Below are 7,918 nucleotides of genomic sequence, written 5' to 3' on the forward strand. Positions count from 1 at the left end.
CATAGTCAAGGGCAAGGAGTGGTCCACGGTGAAGGGGTGCACGTAAAGCAACAAAACAGGATGGAGACCTGATGGATTCTGAAAAGGTACTGAAATTCTGAGACAAATCCTTGTACTACTTCTTCCCCATAATTCTGAGAAATGGAAATCAATGTCTAATGCCTCTGAGTGTTTCCGTAGGAGTGGCTGCTACCAGGGCTTTCTTTTCATTCAGGTGACATGGAAACAGCCCCCCTGGGAGCTCTACTTTCTAGAGGTGGCTACGTGGCTGAGGACGGAGCAGCAGCTCAGCGTCCTGGAGAGCACCAGGGCAGGTAACGGGTATCATGGAAACGGGAGAACTACAGACCGCAGGGGAGCTACTTAGTACTAATCCGTCATCCATCCATTCTCATTTATTACTTTCTGCTACGTAGTGAGCATGATGAATCTCAGCTTTGGGCCACAATATTGCAGTTGTCCGACTGGCTTACTGGTCTCCCGTACATTTTATTCAAACACCTCCCCGCTACGTCCCCAAAGCTGTATACCTAAAATCTAAATCTATTAACTGTCTTGCTTAAAACTTCCTCCAGGATAAACTTCAAGCTTAGGTCACTATGTTTCAAGCAAAAAGAAATGTGCATTTATGTGTATTTATAGTGAAAATGCAGGGTTTCCAAGATATATTTAAATAATTACCTAAGTCTTCAAGCAAAAAGCCATCCAATGAAATAAGTATAAAGTCTACGTTAACATGTTTTCTGACAGTACATGACAAAATGAGAAAGCTAAAAAAAATAAGGAAGTTGGGTCTGAAAAAGTCAAGAGGTGAGGATTGAAAATAGTCCACTCTGCAGGAATAACTTTTGTTATAATTGTAATGACAAATATAAAATGAAGACATTATCCGAAAGACACATATTCATAGTTAACCAATTAAGCCTCTTCATTTTGGCATGCATTACTTTCTTACCCGCCCTGCTGCCCCAGCTCTGCTTCCTGGGGTCACCTCTCAGAGTGCCTGCCTTCTGTTCTTGCCTCAGTCACTGCACTTGGGGGGAGGGGGTGCAGCTAAGAAAGTAGATACCTGAGTGGCCCCAGAAAGTAGAAGCTTAGAATGTCTGAAGCTCCAAACCTCGGGATGGGGTTCTGGAACCAGATTTTTTAGCTATCTGATAGTAACAAGGACTCCATTTCTACTGGTAAGGGAGTGATGATAACCCTTGGTGTGCTGTAACGGTAGGATAAAGATTCTCACCTGTAATGGATTAAGATGAGGAACAGATGAAAGGGGAAAGTTTTATTCAGTAGCTTTGGCTGATCCTATTAAATATGTACATCTAGAAGGAGCTAGCCTGATACACCATTAGAACAGCCTATTAAATTGTCACCTAAGGTGTCATTTGGGGAATGATATCTGTAGGGCTAGGGCACTGTTCTCTAGAGCAAACTGCATGATTTATGGGTCTGTGTCCCCAGTAACTAGAATACATGGGTTCTCAACACTGTATAAGCTATACACAAAACCTGGATCCATATCGTGTCTTTTAATATGGGTATTACAAGTAGCTAGATCAGACTGAAATCTTGCCACTTGCAACAACATAGAGCTAGAGTATTATGTTAAGTGAAATAAGTCAGAGAAAGACAAATACCATGTGATTTCACTCACATGTAGAATTTAAAAAAGAAAACAAAGAAAAAAGAGACAACCCAAAAATTAGACTCTTAACTATAGAAAACAAACTGAGGGTTACCAAAGGGGAAGTGGGTGGGGGATGGGTGAAATAGGTGATGGAGATAGAGTACACTTACAATGAGCACTGAGTCATGTACAGAATTACTGAATCGCTATACTGTAAACCTGAAACTAATATAACACTGTATGTTAACTACCCTGGAAATAAATAAATAAATACATTTTTCTTTTAAAGGTAGCTAGATCATACCCTTCTCCCAATCCTCAACTCTTTAAACCACCTTCCACTTTTCTCTAGGTCAGCTACGTTGTAGGTTGTAGGCAGCTGCTAACCACTGCTCCCATCCCCTCCCAAAAGAGTAATTCTGAGAATACTTTTCCAGCTAATCTTCCCCACCCATTGTCCATTCCTGCTATTTCCTACCAGGTGCATATCTAGGAATCAGAAATGAAAAAGGACACATCACTACCAACCTTAGAGAAATAAAAAGAACCATAAAGGAATACTGGGCACAACTGTATACCAACACATTAGATAACTTGGATGAATTGGACAAACTCCTAGAAAGATATGAACTATCAAGGCCGAATGAAGAAGGAAGAGGTGAGGAGTGCGTGGGTGGTTCAGTCAATTAATTGTCTGCCTTCATGATCCTGGGGTTCTGCAATCCAGCCTCATGTCTGGTTCCCTGCTCTGTGGGGAGCTTGCTTCTCCCTCTCCCTCTCCCTCTGCTGCTCTCACCACTTATGCTCTCTCTCTCTCTCTCATATAAATAATTTTTTTTTTTTAAAAGGAGGGACATCTGGGTAGCTCAGCAGTTGAGTGTCTGCCTTTGGCTCAGAGCGTGATCCCCCAGGTCGAATCCCATATTGGGCTCCCTGCATGGAGCCTGCCTCTCCCTCTAAGTTTCTGCCTCTCTCTGTGTGTCTCTCATGAAAAAATAAATAAAATCTTAAAAAAAAAAAAGGAAGAGATGATCTGAATAGATCTGTAACAAATGAAAAGATTGAATTAGTAATAAAAAACTATTCATAAAGCTCAGGCCCAGATGGCTTCACTGTAGAAGTCTACCAAACATTTAAAAAAGAACAACAATTCTTCACAAACTTTTCCAGAAAAAAAGAAGAGGAAGGGATACTTTTCAACTCATTTTATGAGGCCAGTATTATCTGACACCAAAACCAGACAAAAGTGTCACAAGGAGCTACAGACCAAATGCACATATAGAATGTACCAAAAGAGTATGATGCAAGTACACAGCCCTATAATTTTATGTCTTTGAGGTAATCTCCATAAACAGCTTTCTTATGATGGGTTTTCTGTGAGGTCAGACAGCAGATTTCAAGGCTACAATCTTTGGCAAGCATCTGGGGAGTAAATATTCTGTGTTACCAATGAAATGCAGGTCTTTATGCTTTGCTAACTTCCAGAGATGGGGATAGAAATGAGGTCTTCAGATGAAAACTAAATGTTAGTTTTTTATTGTTAAATGCATGACAAAAGTTAGGGGAACTGCCACTACTAAAGCAAGAACTGACGAGCATTTTTCTTGCTGAAACTTGAACACAGAATGTAGGACAAAGAAGAGTTATTAGATATTTAAGATATATTTTATAATTCATTTAAAATTTCATTTAAAACTACAAGAAAGATATTTTAGATTATAAGAAAATTTAAGCATTGAATCAAACGCAAAAAAGACAGGCTCCATTTCTCTGGATTCGAAAATACATCCAAAAAACACATCTTGCTAGGATAACAAACATGTGATTCCAGGAGTCGAAACCCTACCCTACACTTTTTCAAGTCTGGCTTAAATGTTGCCAGTCTTTTTGTTTGTTTGTTTGTTTGTTTTTAATGTTGCCAGTCTTAAAAAACTGTAGCTGTTTTCAAATTAGTGTGGCACTGGAATGTTTCCTCTTATATCATTTTCCACTTTCTTCTTGGAGTTGCGATTGTCTTACAATCTCACTGAGGTGTAATCTTCCTGAGGGCAGGAATGATTTCTCCAATCGCCAGACTCCTGCTCAGGTTTAGAATAGTGCTTTTGCTCATAACCAGCACTTTTTTTAAAAAATATTTATTTATTTATTCATTCATCCATGATAGACATAGAGAGAGAGAGAGAGAGGCAGAGACACAGGCAGAGGGAGAAGCAGGCTCCGTGCAGGGACCCGGACACGGGACTCGATCCCCGGTCTCCAGGATCATGCCCTGGGCCCAAGACGGGCGTCAAACCGCTGAGCTACCCAGGGATCCCCATAACCAGCACTTATTAAAAACTGTTCTGTGAACTAATGAAAATATAGTGTATCTCATTACATGGTCAGTCTAAAGCCAAACAGATTTTTTAAATACTCAAAGCAAACAAATAAAGGATTGCCAGATATGGTAATCTTTAAAAATACAATAATCCTTAAAAATTTCATTATGAGGCACCTAGGTAGCTCAGTCAGCTAAACGTCTCTTTGGAACAGGTCATGACCCCAGGGCCCTGGGATTGAGCCCAGCATAGGGCTCCCTGCTGGGCGGGGAGTCTGCTTCTCTCTCTGTTCCTCGTCCTTCCTGATGCATTGCTCTTGCTCTCAAATAAATAATCTTAAAAAAAATTTTTTTTTTTATGATCTAAGCCATGAATAGGAGGTAACTGAACCAGAGTCATTTATACAAGTTGCTGTTCTTTTCAATCAGATTTATAGAAAAAAATGAGATTGAAGAAAAACTGCTTGAACCAAAGGATGTAAAGTGGTTTGTAACATCGGAATCAGGGATTCCCCGTCCTCCTTTTAGGAGGATTTCGCAGTCTGCGCCCACGGTCCTGTGACTCGCAAGGCTCCTTCGGAGAGCACTCTCTGGCCGCGCGGGCCGCAGGCGTCGCCCCGTGGTTTGCTTTGGCCGCTGGCACGTGGCCCCGCCGTGTGCGGGGCGGGGGTGTCGAGCGGGCGCCGCGGAGCGCGAGAGCCCTAACGCGTCCCCGACCCGGCGCGTCGCTCGCCCGCGCGGGGGCAGCGCGGAGCCAGCCCGCGGGGTGGGGGCAGCGCGGAGCCAGCCCGCGGGGTGTGTGCAGCCCGGGGCTCCCTCCCCCCCCCCCCCCCCCCGCCAGCTGGCGGTGGGCGGCCGCGCCCTCCCGGAACAGCCTCCTTCGGCCCGCGGGAAGCCGGCGGAGCGGCCCCGCACGGTCGCGCGCGGAGCCTGCAGCCCGGGCCTCGCGGCCCCGGCCCCGGCCCCGGGCCTCCGACGGTTCCTGCCGCAGTTAAACTAGAAACACGCATTTTTAAAAGGAGCTGAGGCGCTGCGCCAGTGCCGGCCCTCGGCAAGTGCAGGTCCGCCCGCGCGCCAGCCCGGCTCTCCGCGGACGCGGGAACTTAAGGGAGGCGCGCGCCCGGGGCTCCGCTCGGGACGGTAGGTCCGCGAGGCGCCCGCGGGGACCGGCGACCTCCGCCCCGCCCCCCGGCCCGCCCCCGGCCCGCCCCCCGGCCGCCGCCACGCTCCGGGGGCGCCGCGGTGAGTGCGCGCTCGCGGGAGGCCGGGCGGGCCGGGGCGGGTCAGGCCGCGCACACCGGCCGGGGGGATGGGGTTGGGAGGATGGGGGGATGGGGGGATGGGGGGATGGGGGGATGGGGACCGTCCCGGGGGGTGGGGAGCGGAAGGAGGGGGTAGAGACCGGCCCCGGGCGGCGGGGGGATGGGGGGACGGGGACCGTCCCCGGGAGGATGGAGGGCGGGGGGTGGGGGGATGGGACCGTCCCCGGGAGGATGGGGGGTGGGGGGATGCGGACCGGCCCCGGGCGGGGGGTGGGGGGATGGGGATCGTCCCCGGGAGGATGGGGGGTGGGGAGATGGGGACCGGCCCCGGGCGGCGGGGAGCGGAAGGAGGGGGTAGGGACCGGCCCCGGGCGGGGGGTGGGGGGATGGGGACCGGGCGGCGGGGAGCGGAGGGGGGTGGGGACCGGCCCCGGGCGGGGTGCGGGGGGATGGGGACAGGGCGGCGGGGAGCGGAGGGGGGGTGAGGAGCGGAGGGGGGGTGGGGACCGGCCCCGGGCGGCGGGGAGCGGAGGGGGGGTGGGGACCGGCCCCGGGCGGGGGGCGGGGGGATGGGGACAGGGCGGCGGGGAGCGGGGGGGGGGGGGTGGGGACCGGTCCGGGCGGGGGGCGCCGCGGTGCCCGGGCGGCCGCAGCCCTTGGGCCGCCGAGCTCGGGGTCGGCAGCGGCGGCCGCAGGTGGCCCTGGCTGGGCGGGAGGGCGCGGTGCAGCGGCTTTCAGCGCCGCGCTCCTGCTCCTTCTCCGGGTCTCCTTTCCAAAAAGTTACTGGGAATATCGGAAATCATCTGCTCTCCTGGTAAAATGGCCTTTTTGCAGTCAGACTTTTAACGGGGCAAATGGCTGGGTGCCCTGCAGTGCGGTCTTTCTCCGAAACTTTCTGAACGTTTTTGGTTTTGGAGGAGAAGCCAAAAGGGAGCCGAACCTCCGACAAGAATCCCCGCCCCCATCTCCATGGCGCTCAAACAAAAGAATTTTCCGATCCTCTCGGAGCAGAGGAGCCGTTTGCTCTAACTACTCCCCGTAGCCAAACGTGCCAAGTTTACCGAGCAAAATTTTTCCTTTCTTGAAAGAAAACGTTAAAAAAAAAAAAAAAAAAAGGAAAACGTAACTACCGTCCAAACTTCTAATGATATGGTGTTTAACAAAAGCTATTAAAAAAAAAAAAAACCAAAAGCTATTGTACAAAAAGCTTAATAAATGGACATAATTAGGGAAGTTATTTTATGCATTTTGCACTAGTGTATTATTCGTACACCCTTTTAGGACAAAACTGAATTAAGGCAAAGGACAATAAATATGCAACAATGTGTCAAGTGGTTCAGAGGCAAAACAAGATCATTCTCAATTAAAAATTCCTTGTATTACAAAGGACTTGAAAGTAGGGCAGCTTTAAATTCCTCTAATTCATACTAAAGTGTGCATTTTGCAAGACAAAATGGGTCAACACCCTTCTTTTTTAGGAATATATGTATTAAAGTAAAGTAGGCCTAAAATAAAGGTCCACTATTCATTTTTAGAAATGCATTAAGAGAATACATCTGACCTTATAGCTAATGGTAGAGTTTGGCCTAGGACATTCAGAAAACCTCTCTGACTCACCATACAATTAGCTGTGGGTCCTACACATTTTCTACAATCCATGTGTAACCTTTATCTAAATATTTTCACACTTACCCCTTTATTGCCTGAGCTAAGTATCCACACTTCAGTTTGGAGGCATTTTTACTTGCTTTTTAACTTTACCTAAGTTTTCAGCCTGGTGAATTAGTCTGGAATCAGACTAATTTTTCTTTTTAAAAATATTATTTATTTGAGAGAGAGCGTGCATGTACAAGCAGGGGGAGCTGCACGCAGGGGGAGAGGGAGAAGCAGGCTCCCTGTTGAGCAGGAACCAGAGGTGGGACTGGGATCCCAGGACTCTGGGATCATGACCTGAGTTAAAGGCAGATGCTCAACTGACTGAGCCACTCAGGTGCCCCCAGACTAATTTTCTTAATCACCCAGATCTGTTTATAAATAGATTAATCCATGGTTAGTAAGCTAATATTTCAACAGAGATGGACAAGTAAAAGGTGAATGAATTGTGGTTTCCTTGATATTTCAATTGTCAAAGCTAATTGTTTTAATTATTATGTTCTGCTTTAAGTTACTGGTGGATGAAGCAAATGAAAATGATTTTAGTGATTCCACACAAGTCTGTGGGATTTCGCATTAGTATGAATTCCTTACCCAAGATCCAGGGTCCGCTTACATATATTTATTTGTAATTTGCCAGATTAATCCCTCCAAGGTGACCCAACCTGGCTGTGGAAGGACAAACAGAGCTGTCCCTCACTTGCTGTTCTCTTTTGAGAACACTGCCTGTTTTTTTGGCCTTTCGCCTAATACTGTGTATGTGTTCAAACAGAAGTATAAAATAATAAAATTCACTTCTATGGGTATTTCATGAGATGATTCTTAATGGGACAGTCATGTATTTTATGTATATACTCCCATATTTACAGATTATTCATCCTGGTTTTGATCTCCCTCATTCTCAATGTTGGTATTCAGGGAGAGGATACTGAGGAATCTGGGTTTTAATCTGACAATCTGATCTTTACCATGTGTATCAGAATTATTGCCAGCAGTGTATCTCCAACCAGTTGGTGAGCTTCTGAAAGGATGGAATATGAGGTTCTCCCACTGGCATCC

Source organism: Vulpes vulpes, chromosome 14 (assembly GCF_048418805.1).
Source record: "Vulpes vulpes isolate BD-2025 chromosome 14, VulVul3, whole genome shotgun sequence".
Classification (NCBI taxonomy): domain Eukaryota; kingdom Metazoa; phylum Chordata; class Mammalia; order Carnivora; family Canidae; genus Vulpes; species Vulpes vulpes.